Source organism: Schistocerca cancellata, chromosome 7 (genome assembly GCF_023864275.1).
Source record: "Schistocerca cancellata isolate TAMUIC-IGC-003103 chromosome 7, iqSchCanc2.1, whole genome shotgun sequence".
In the NCBI taxonomy this organism is placed as follows: Eukaryota; Metazoa; Arthropoda; class Insecta; order Orthoptera; family Acrididae; genus Schistocerca; species Schistocerca cancellata.
Window position 1 is genome coordinate 479,065,547 of NC_064632.1, and position 11,904 is coordinate 479,077,450.

The window sequence follows — 11,904 nt, forward strand, 5'->3', positions numbered from 1 at the left end:
AAAGGCACTGTGCCTGAATTTCTCCAGGAGAAATGGGCAGTGTGTGCCTGTTGAAATGTTGCACTAAAGTTTATGGGCGGATCTGGAAATGGGCAATAGCTCTAGATGTAGGCTGCTGAAGGTGTCGTGGCTGAGGCAGTTCTGTTGTTAGCCATTCTCCTATTCTTGGGCAACATCCACAAAGTTCACATGAGGTGAGATAATGGCACAAGTGCGGAACAAGCAGTCGGCGATGATGTTGTCAATTCCAGAAATATGGCTATTTTCCATGGAGACTTGCGACACATGCTCCAATTGCCAGAAGTGGTGCAGCATACACTTGGTATTATTGTTTCAAAATGCGTGAGTTAGGGGCTTGTGTCAGTGAAAATTATGAAGGGACGAGCTTCTACCAATGGACACAAGTATTTTACTGCCTCAGACACTGCAAATAACTCATTATCATAGGCAATTCATGACGCTGTGACTCTGAAAGCTTTCGTGTCAAGAAATTGAGTGGCTGCCAGCGACACATTATTGAAGTACTGCACCTAGGGCTCTCTGGTTAGCATCCACAACCATGGCAGTTTCAGAATCTTGCACCAGGTGAGGGAGCAGAGTCACTTCTGGGAGGCTTCATTTGGACTTAATAAAGCTTCTCTCCATTGCATCTGTCTAGTTAACAGTAATCCTTCCCTTTGAGGTAGCGGCTCATAGGGCTGCAGTCAGGGGTTCCTGCACTGCAGCAGCATTTGGCAGATGGCGCCAATAAAAATTTATCATGCTGAGATAGCAGCATAAGACTTTGTCCATCTCTGGGCACAGCACATTCAAGATTGCTTGTACCTTGACTGGTAGTGGCATGGATCGGATAGGAATGATTAACTGCCTAGAAACTCAATTTTCGTGACACCAAATGTACTTTTTGAGGGGTTAGTGACAATGCCAGCCTCGCTTAGTTGCTGAAAGATGGTTGTTAGGTGGCAACGGTGGAGTTTGGGTGACTTTGAATAGATAAGGATGTCATAATGTACATTAAACAACATTAAGCGTTGTGAGATACCATCCAGCAAATGCTGCCAAGTCTGGACAGTATTCCAAAGACCAAACATCATGTGTGATGACTGCTGTTTCCTGAATACCTTCAGGAGTCATAGGGAACTGCGTGAATGACTTTGTGCAGTCAGTTTTGCTAAATATAACTTTGCCCACCCAGGCTTGGCTAAAATCCTACAGCTGCAGTACCGGATATTGGTCCAGCACCATTCGTGCATTTAAGGCATGATAGTCTCCTCATGGGTGCCATGAATTATCTTTCTTTGACACTAAGTGCAAGGCAGAGGACAATGGGCTGCATGATGGTCTGATGTAACATGGTCTTGAACTCAGCCTTTTCTACAGTGAGCTCTGGCTCAAGTTTATGTGGATGCCATGAGATGGGTGGGCCGGGCGTAGGCACGATATGGTGGACTGTTTAACATTCCTTGGTACACCAGGCAGGCAACTGAGCTCTGGAAATTTGTCCAACAAGTCTCCATATGGTCCGGGGACTCCGACTTTTTTTTTCTTTTTTTTTTTCTTTTTTTTTTAACTCTGTGGGGACTGATGACCTCAGTAGTTTGGTCCTACAGGACATTACCACAAATTTCCAGTTTTTTCTTAACCCTGAAGAAGGTAGCCGGCTGTCACTGTCCCTCTATTTTCAAATTTGTTGTTGAATCCATCAGCATGGTATTCGCGATGTTGGCTAATAAGTTGTAACGACTGAGGAAATCCGCACCCAGGTTGGTTCTTTGACATCAGCCACAGTAAACATCCACAGGAATGTGTGGCACAGTCCAAGGTCCAAATTTCGGTGATAAGTGCCACACATTTTTATGTTGAATTCTTTGCCACAGTAAGAGACAGTGCCTCAGCCTTCTGGTGGTCTCTTAGTGTAGATTAGGACAAAATAGACAGATTGGAACCTGTGTCAAGAAGGTACATCATACTGCCAGCCCATTCCGTTTCAACAGATGCCTGGGTATTGCACTGCAGCTATGTGTGAGAAGGCCCAGTTGCAGCTGACATTTGGGTGTGAGCAGGGAGGCCAGCATTCTGTTGCTTCTTTGCCAAACCAGGGATGATGCCAGCAAAATCGACTCAGCTGCTGCTCTAATGTTGTTGGCATACCACCAGAACAGCTGGTACCACACTGCTGGTTGAGCGAGCCACATTGGTGGTATCAGGATCTGCTGCGACTACAGCACCTTCTGCCCTCTGTCCATGAGTGTGCCAACCAGTTGATCTTTGTGCTGAGTGCTGCCACCTGTGCAGCCAAGTTCTGAACAATGTGGGGCAGGTCGGTGTCTGTTCTGGTGATTGTGGGAGATGTGTGTCATCAGAGAGTCAAATTTGTCAGCATGGCTATGGCATTGTGGGCTGCCACAACTGTGATATTGGATCAGCCAAGTCCATGTGGCATCTAGCTGCATTTCTGTTTGCGCAGCAATGACTTATTGCACTTGTGCTGAAAAGCTGTGCATCCAGATAGCACACAACAGTGCGTCCAGGACCATGTCAGACAGTGCAAGGCTGCAGGAACTGAGATGACCACCTGCTGCCACACTCCTCTTGGCACTGTAACAATAAAATTCGCTAGATTAAGTCCTCTTTTAGTCGCTCATATGAAGAGTGCATTAGTGAGGCAGTGATTATGTCCTGCTCTTCAGCCACGTAGTCTTGATCTAGCCAGCTCATGACATGTCTGAATTTGGCAAGGTCACAGGCAATGTTGCTCAGAAAAAATGCCTCCATTTGCCTGAACCAAATGGGTGGCAGCCCAACCAACACATATCCTATGCTTGCCGCCATTCCTGTAACAGTGGGAGGTATCAGTGTGGCTGCACCTTGAGCATGGAAGTTTTCCTCAGCTGTTCTTGGGTGAGCAGAAACCACACACGTGAAGAGTGCCTGTAGCCGCTCTTAGTTTCTGGTTGCACACTAGCAGCTCATCTGTTGTCTATTGTATACTGTCTATTGTCTTTTTGCAGTTCTTCTAAAGTCATCATCTCGCTTTAGCATCTAGTTCACGATGGTTTGTTCACAAACTCACTCTTCATATGCAAGGACATGTTAGATCACTTGCACTCACACGAATGAAAGTTCGTCACCACTTATTTAGCCTAGTGATCATATTGGGGTCACCAGTGAAATGGGAATTTGTGGACTGACTTAACTGTCACACCCATGTACTTTGTTCAGGATGTAGGCTATGGTAATAGTGTGGCAATGGGAATTTGTAAGTACACTTGCCAAAAATGTATTTCTTCTGCCAAATGAGTTAATGAACAAGTGTGAAAAAATTAAATGTCCATTAATCAGCAAGAGTGAAAATTGTCTTTGCAGTGCATGCAGAATACCGTGGCTGGTAGATGCACAGATGGCAGGGCATGGTTGGGGTGGGTCGTTATGGTGGAGGCTGTGGATAGGCACTGTAAGGGAAATGCCCTGCACGAGAAGGGAAGTGCTGTTCTCAACTGAAATCTACACTCACATTTTTGTAAATGTTAGCAGGACCCCTTCTCACCCGCACTTCTCTGGTGACCATTCGAAAAGATCTGTCACCTCTTCTTTTGTTGGTACATAAAGAGAATTCCATCATAAATGCAGCAACTTGCTTTTGTGTGGCTTGTTAACGATTTGTAACTTTCAGAGAAGTGTCACGAGTGGGGAATTTTGATTAAAACCTACACATTTCTCTTGTTACCATGTTAAGATTTGCTTCTTTTGACAAAACTCAGTGAAGTGTACACAGTCTCACCTCAGTAAAATGTTGTGCAGATGTAACTGTGAGAGAATTCTGAAATAGTGGTTTAGTAAGTTTATTAAGTGAGGAACTGAGAAAAAGTAACGTCAGCATCTTACAAAAAAGCACATCCTCAGAACAAAAAGAATGTGTAATGACTTCACTTACATTGTTCCAACACCCATACCCTTTCTTGTTTCACCAGCTATCGATGGTCCTTAATAATTACATTTTTTCATTGAAAAAGTCTGTAGTTGGTGGAATAACACAGTAGGTAACAAAGTTTTGCATAATAACCATATGGAAAAATACTCTCCTCTTTGTGTGCTATCATTTGCCAAAATCTCACTTCAGTATCTCAAACTGTTTATGAAATATGAGGAATGCTTTGGATATTTCACTCTGGGTTTATGTTTGGTGCAGTGTGATCATAAATGAGTCCACTACACCAGATCAATTTTCTTGAGATTGGTGATAGACAGTGACCTCCATCCAAGTCTAAAGAAAAATTCAATATCTTAGCTAAATTTCATATTCAGCAAAATATTATGTAATACGGACCAAACACAAAATCATAGCAAGCCCTATTTTCCCTTGCAAACTTTTTTGAATTTCTCACAGTGTCTTACTTCCATGTAAATGACACAATAACTATGTCCATTAATGAGATGATGGGCACATCACAATGAACCTGACATACAAAGCTATAAGTAAAGCAAAAATAAAAAATTTTACTGAATAGTTTCTGTAAAATCATTTGGGAAGATTGCAGGGTGTGTGCATCGATTCTGTCATCACCATCTGACTGAAAGGTGGCAAACACTTTTCACCCTCACCTTCTGAAAAAATGAATAAAATCGCCCAGTCCTTTGGATCAAAGCTGGTCACTGCACGTCAGCCACCATATCCTGCATGATCTATATTTTTCTGCATTGATATTGATTTAATGTTATTTTTAATTATGTTTATCACACCTTCGCCTTTTGAAATACTGAAATATTGCAACCTGAAAGTTCTACCAATCTCAAAATAACAACTCCAGTGCTAACATAAAATTGCTCTAGATAGATAATTAGGCTATTATAGTTGTTGTGGTCTTCAGTCCAGAGACTGGTTTGATGCATCTCTCCATGATACTCTACCCCTGTGCAAGCTTCTTCATCTCCCAGTACCTACTGCAACCTACATCCTTCTGAATCTGTTTAGTGTATTCATCTCTTGGTCTCCCTCTACGATTTCTACCCTCCACGGTGCCCTCCAATACTAAATTGGTGATCCCTTGATACCTCAGAATATGCCCTACCAACCGATCCCTTCTTCTAGTCAAGTTGTGCCACAAATTTATCTTCTCTCCAATTCTAATCAATACCTCCTCATTAGTTATGTGATCTACACATCTAATCTTCAGCATTCTTCTGTAGCACCACATTTCGGAAGCTTCTATTCTCTTCTTGTCTAAACTATTTATCATCCACATTTCACTTCCATACATGGCTACACTCCATACAAATACTTTCAGAAATGACTTCCTGCATTAGTAGTGCCTACATATTTTTAACTTACTGTAACAATAGTGAACGAATCAGAATCGGTTTCCTTCTACTTTCCTGTTACAAACGTATCCATAATTAGATACTATAACAACAGCAAACAGCACAAAAACAGTAAACTACAGCACATACATTAAATTCAACTGCTAGTATGAAATGAACTGTTTAACAAAACGACAACTGATCTCACACAAGGCCAATAATGTGCAGCAGTTTATCTTGGATAAATTAGTAACAGGTGATAGCCAATAGTGCTATCAATAGGTACATGATTTCAATCTGTTGATGGCCTTGTTGACTATTGATAGTGCATATCCCTTTTTCATCGTATGATTGAAAATCAAAATATCTTTCAGTTTCACTACAGAGTAGCTACTCCATGTATGATGTCATTTAGTTGATAGGAGGATCTTGACACTCTGAAACACCCTCTCTGCCCTTTGGCAACATCTGCACTTTGGCTACATCCTTGGGTGTGCTGGAAAAGGCCCAACCTGTCTTGGCTTTGCTTAGTTCTTCTTCGAAGTGCCTAGAACAGCATAACTTTCCATTGATTATAGCAATGTGGCATTTTTCAGTCAGCACAACTCTCTTCAGTTCAGCAGAATTGTGGTATCAGCACTATTTATCCCTCACTATATGTTCATGGTATGAAGGACATAACAGCTCCAGTAGCTGTTTGCAGTGAAAAGAGGCAATTTGGTGATCTATCATCACAAGCCTTTGAAAATGAATGGGAATGACAGAAGAGAGAGGTGAGATTTCTCAATAGATATTACGCAGTCACATAAGTGACATGTACCGCAAATTTGCTATGAAAAGACATTACAATACCATGCAAAAAGAGTTTACACATTTAGCTGACAATGAAAGAGCAAAAAATTATAATGATCAACAGATGGGGTTCACTGTTCTGTGCATCAAGAAACACTTTGTGCTAAATTGCAGGCACAGAGCATGTGATTAAATTGGTGGTATGAATAATAAAATTTTTGAAGACAAACACATTATTCCAATGTCAATTGCAATTGTTTTTGATGGAAGTGAATGAGGAGTATGAAGATTTTATAAATTATTGCAAAGTATACTAGTTAAGTCAAGGGGAACACCTGGAACTATTTTTTTGTTTAAAGCTCCCTATTGTTGAATTTATGAAGGAGAAATGAGTTCGGGAATGAAAATTAGAACATTTGGAATGGATTGCAGACCTTGCATTTAAGTGAACATAGTGCACACTGCCCATACTAAGACATTGCAATGTGAGAAACAGATTTGTTCTGATTTGATAGGAATGCATTCAAATGGAAATCACTTTGTAAAGTGTACAGTTCCCTAAGATAACTTCTGTTGAAGAAAATGTGAGATCTGAAGATTCCATTGTGGTCTTGAAAGAATTAAAAGAATTATTTCCAAATCTTTTTTTGTGTCAGTTGAAATTGCCCCTGTGCATTAGCAGATGTAACTGACTGATCTGCAAGGTAATTACCATTTTAAAGACAAATCCCTTTAACACTGAAACTGTCCATTGCTTTCCTTGGGTAGCGTTTCTACAACTTCACAATGAAGTTGCAAAAGTGCGATAATATTTTGTCCAACATGTTTATGTGAAAGACATTTTTTTTTCAATGATGAATCTAAATAAGTCAGTATTATGTGGTAACCTCAGTGCAGAAATCTATGAAAATTTCTGTCTGTCTGTATGCTGACAGTTTATACCAGACAAAAATTATATAATGTCTTCAGCACACCAGAAATAATTAAATGATCCAAAAATTTGTTCTGTTTTTAACCTATGTTATTGGGAAATGTGACATAAAAAAAACAAGTTGTGCACAGTGTGACTGCACTGCCATTTAAATACAGCATTTTTGGAGTTTCCCCCCTCTTCCCCCTGCTTGTACTTGGACAGCATGGCATGATGGTGGGGAGAATGTGCCAGCCAGTATGTGCTATGGCACTCGTGTCAGGACACTGCTTGCGAGCTGACTTCTTCACCACCCTTGTTCTCGAGCAATATTATGACATTTTCCCTAGAGGCACATGCATTGTGTATTCTTGCCAACACAGCAATAATGAAATTGAGTGTCACAAATGGATTTTTAACACAAACATGTAAAATATCAAGCGAAATCTTAAAAATGACATAATCTTTGAAAAATTGAGTACAGATCTCTATATGAAAAAAATGCAAAACTAAATTTATTTTCCTGTAGCCAGAATATTCAAGACTTTATTAATTGTGAATAATGTGTAGCTCATAAAGAAAGAAAGTTGATGCATCAACAAACTCTGAGCATTACTATTCTATACTTCTATATAAAGACAAGGCTTTGTTAAAATTGGTTACCAAATGGTTCAAAAAGTTCTTAACCAATTTACTTAAAGGTTTAACCCAATACTCTAATAAATATCTGGATGGACATATGCTGTTTGTAATATATGTATATACATAATGTTGCATTGTGAAAAAAATATAGCAATAACAGTGTGTAGTAGATCCACAATAAACTTTATTTCCCATCACAGAGCTACAAATATCAACAAGTCAGAGATACATCTCCAAAGCATAATCAGATAGTCTCTCACTTGTAACAGGTATCTCACCCTGTGACTTCCTCCCCAGCTTGGTCAACCTGTAGAGGTATGAAGAACTGCACAGGACAACTATTCGAATGACCCTCTGGTGTGCTGAAATTTTTTGTTCTTATCTTTTTATCTCTCCTGGGCAGTGCTCTCTCAACAGAAATGGAGACAGTATATAAACACACAAAATCATCTGTAGAAGAAGAGCATATGTTACTGGAACTAAGCTCAAAAATAAATAAATAAAACCCAACAAAGCTGATCAGTAGCAGCAAGCAGCAGTTGCACAAAGAAAAAAAGAAAACTCACCTGAAATAGGGCCTACAAGAACTTCAGTAAGAAAGAGGATGGCATCTCAACATTTGGCCAGTGATTTTTTACGGTACAGTCAAGGAAAGAAAAAGTGGAAGTTAAATATTAGTGGCAAGAAATATGAATGTGAGAATCAAACAGAGAGTGAGAACTTTATCATTAAGGAAAAAAATAAAGCTCAGAATTCTGCATCAAAATACACAAAGCATGAGCAATAAAAAATAAGAAGTATAAGTACTGACAAATGAAACATGCCCAGACATAATGTGTCTAAGTGAACATGAGTTAAAAGAGAATGAAATATGCAGTTTTACTATAAAAGATTATGTTCTTGCAAACAATAGCTGCAGAAATCTGTATAAGGGTGGAGGAGTAGTGACATTTGTTAAAATGGCTGAGAATTATGGTAGCAGTATGAATGATACATACAAAAATTTACCCAAAAGTAAATAAAATGATTTTGAAATTACAGGTATTGTGCATAACAAGTTAAGAGTATTCTGTGTGTACCAATCGCCATTGGCAAAATAAATACTTTCCTCAAAAAATGTTCACTCTACTAGAAAAAAAAATGAGACAGAAGATTATGTAATATGTGGTGATTTTAGTATTGATATAGGAAAAGGAGGTGATGGTAATACAATATAACATAAAGGCAACTGTAATGGAACCTACAAGAGTACCTTTGGAAACTGAGTCAATTACTGATAACATTACCTCTAATATAGATAGCAATGAATATACAACACAGGCTCTACAAACAGGACTTTCTAATCATTTTGGGCACCTATGTGAAGTATATGGAAATCTAAACTTACAAACAGAAGATAAAATGTAGAAAGAGATACTAGGCTTTTCAACCAACAAAACATCAACATATGTAAAGTAATGTTGAGAAAAGAACACTGAACAGACATTCTTCAAGTTCAGGGAACAGATGAAAAATACAATACTTTTCAAAGTATCTTAACACATTTCTTCAACATTTCCAAAAACCAGGAGGAAAAGAAGGAAAAGAAAAACCCTCCAAGACAAGCAGTGGATCATGAAGAAAATAATAAAAGAGAAGGCTACCTTAAGAATGATGAAACAGAGGGAAAGTGCTAAACCTACAAACAGCATCAGAAGTAGTATAGACAGCACAAAGGCAAATCAGTTAATGAGATTATTTCAAAATCAACAAATAAAATGAAAACAGCCTGGGCTGTAATTAACACTGAGAGGAGCAACAAAAAAATACACACAGAAAATAAATGAAATAGAAAGTATGTAAGAAAATCATTACAGAAATTGTCAATGACATATAATAACAACATAGATACAATAGAAAACCTAAAACATGCAAGCAATAACTAAGGAATTCATCACAGAACAGTGAAAGATAAGCCAACCCGTTAAATGTTCCTGAAACCGGTATCTAAAGAGGAAGTGACAGAGGTTGTAAAAAAGCTTAAGGGAAAAAAGTCTGCTGGACACAGTGAAGTGTCAACTACCTAATCAAGCAAGTGGCAGCAGAAATAATTATGCCACTGCTGAATATTGTTAACTGCTCATTCCAAGAAGGACTATTTCCTGATTAACTTAAATTAATTAAAATAGTACCCGTATACAAAAATGGAAAAGATGATGATCCTAATAACTACAGACCAATGTCCTTATTATTGGGCTTCTCAAAACTATTAGAAATGCTCATGCTTGACCGACTAACTGCTTATCTGGAAAAGCATAATATACCAACTCCAGCACAGCATGGATACTAGAAAAGAAAATCAACTGAAACAGCAATTGAATCATTAACAGAATTTATTGTACAGGCCTTAGACAACTGGATGGTAGTGTCTGGGGTTTTTGTTGACTTATCCAAAGCATCTGACACAATTAATCATGTAGTTCTACTAAAGAACCTAGAGAATACTGATGTTCTTGGACAAGTAACATATTGGATAACACCATATCTCAGTAACAATACACTATATGTAATCGTTAACAACTCAAACAGATCAGAAGTTAGAAGCATTAAGTATGGGGTGCCTCAAGGATCTGTTATGAGACCTATCCTTTTCAATGTATTCATAACTAATGTACAGACATATGAAAATGAAAATAAGATACTGTATGCAGGTGATACGACTGTGCTAAATCTTTCCGACAACTTCGAGGCACTTGAGAAAAACACTTTCATGTCAGCCAATAACACAGCACAATGGCTCATGGACAGTGAGTCAATTATTAATCTGAAAAAAAAAAAAAAAAAAAAAACAAATAAAATCTAGAAGAGGTAACTTCAGTTAAGTATTTAGGCATAGCAATAGCCAGTGAGCCAAATTGGAAGCAGCAGATAAATACTGTTCCAACAAGCTAAGCTCAGTGATACTTGTTGTAATGAAATAAATGGCTCAATATGCATATCAAGACCTCTTGTGCACTGACTACGGTAAACTTTTTGAACCATACATGCAATATGATATCATAGTATGGGGGAACTCAACCATCTCAGGAATGAAAAGAATATTCAAACTTCAGAAGAAAGGCATTTGAATTGCACTGAAAAAGAAGCAAAATAGGTTCTTGTGGAAACTGTTTCAAAGAACTTAACAATTTGACGTTTCCATCAGGGTACGTATTCAGGAACATTACGACTGCATTATGAGAACCTACAAGACTGGAGATCAATGAGACTGTTCATACTCATAACACAAGGGACAGAAAACAATTGTGGTGCATTTCATACAGATTTCAAATTTTTGAAAAATGACCCATATATGCTGATATAAAATTAATACAATAATTACCAAGGGACTTAAAAACCTCAAAACTGAGACAATGTTCCCTGCATCTGTACAAAAGTTCTTGAAAGAAGAATCCTGCAGTGTGTGAGTACATGTGAAGAAAATGCAGGATATAATCTATCAATATTATGTTAAGGAACATTGCTACTCACCATATAGTGGAGATGCTGAGTCGCAGAGAGGGACAAGAAAAAGACTGTTGCAAATAAAGCTTTCAGCCCGTAAGGCCTTCGTCAAAACTACACTAGACACACGCGCGACTGCAGTCTCAGGCAATTGACGAAGGCCTTCGAAAGCTTTATTTTTGTTGTGCCTATCTTCGACTTGGCATATCTGCTATATGATGAATAGCAACTTTCCTTTTCATAATATTGTTACATGTACAACATAAGATTCACAAAAATGTATTTTTTACTCTGGTGTAAATCATTTAGCATTATATACATATTGTGCAAGCTGTTGTATGTTATTACTGTGTAGGATATTATATGTGTATTGTCTAGAGGTAAGCAAAATGACGTGTCTTATATTACAAATACATACCTGTACAAAAAGTAATTTAAGAGATCAATAAAAATCATGATCACAGTCTCTGTGTTCTAGCCTTTCTCCATATGTGTCATGGGCACATGTCCTCTTGTATCAGACTAATGTCCCCAGGATGGAATTTGATGAGCCATCCTAGCTGTTCATGAAAGATCCTTAGCTCCAACAGGTATTGTTTTGTCCAATGTTTCCAAAAGCTATCACAAAATTGCTGTCTCAGTTAGGCAGAATTCTATTGCTTGGTTTGTGTTTGACATACGCTATGGTCCTGTTGGAATTGTTAAGAGTATCTCTGCAATCAGAAAATGGGAAGGGGTCACTGCATCTGCATCATATCCCATTACGCTTGGCAAGAATT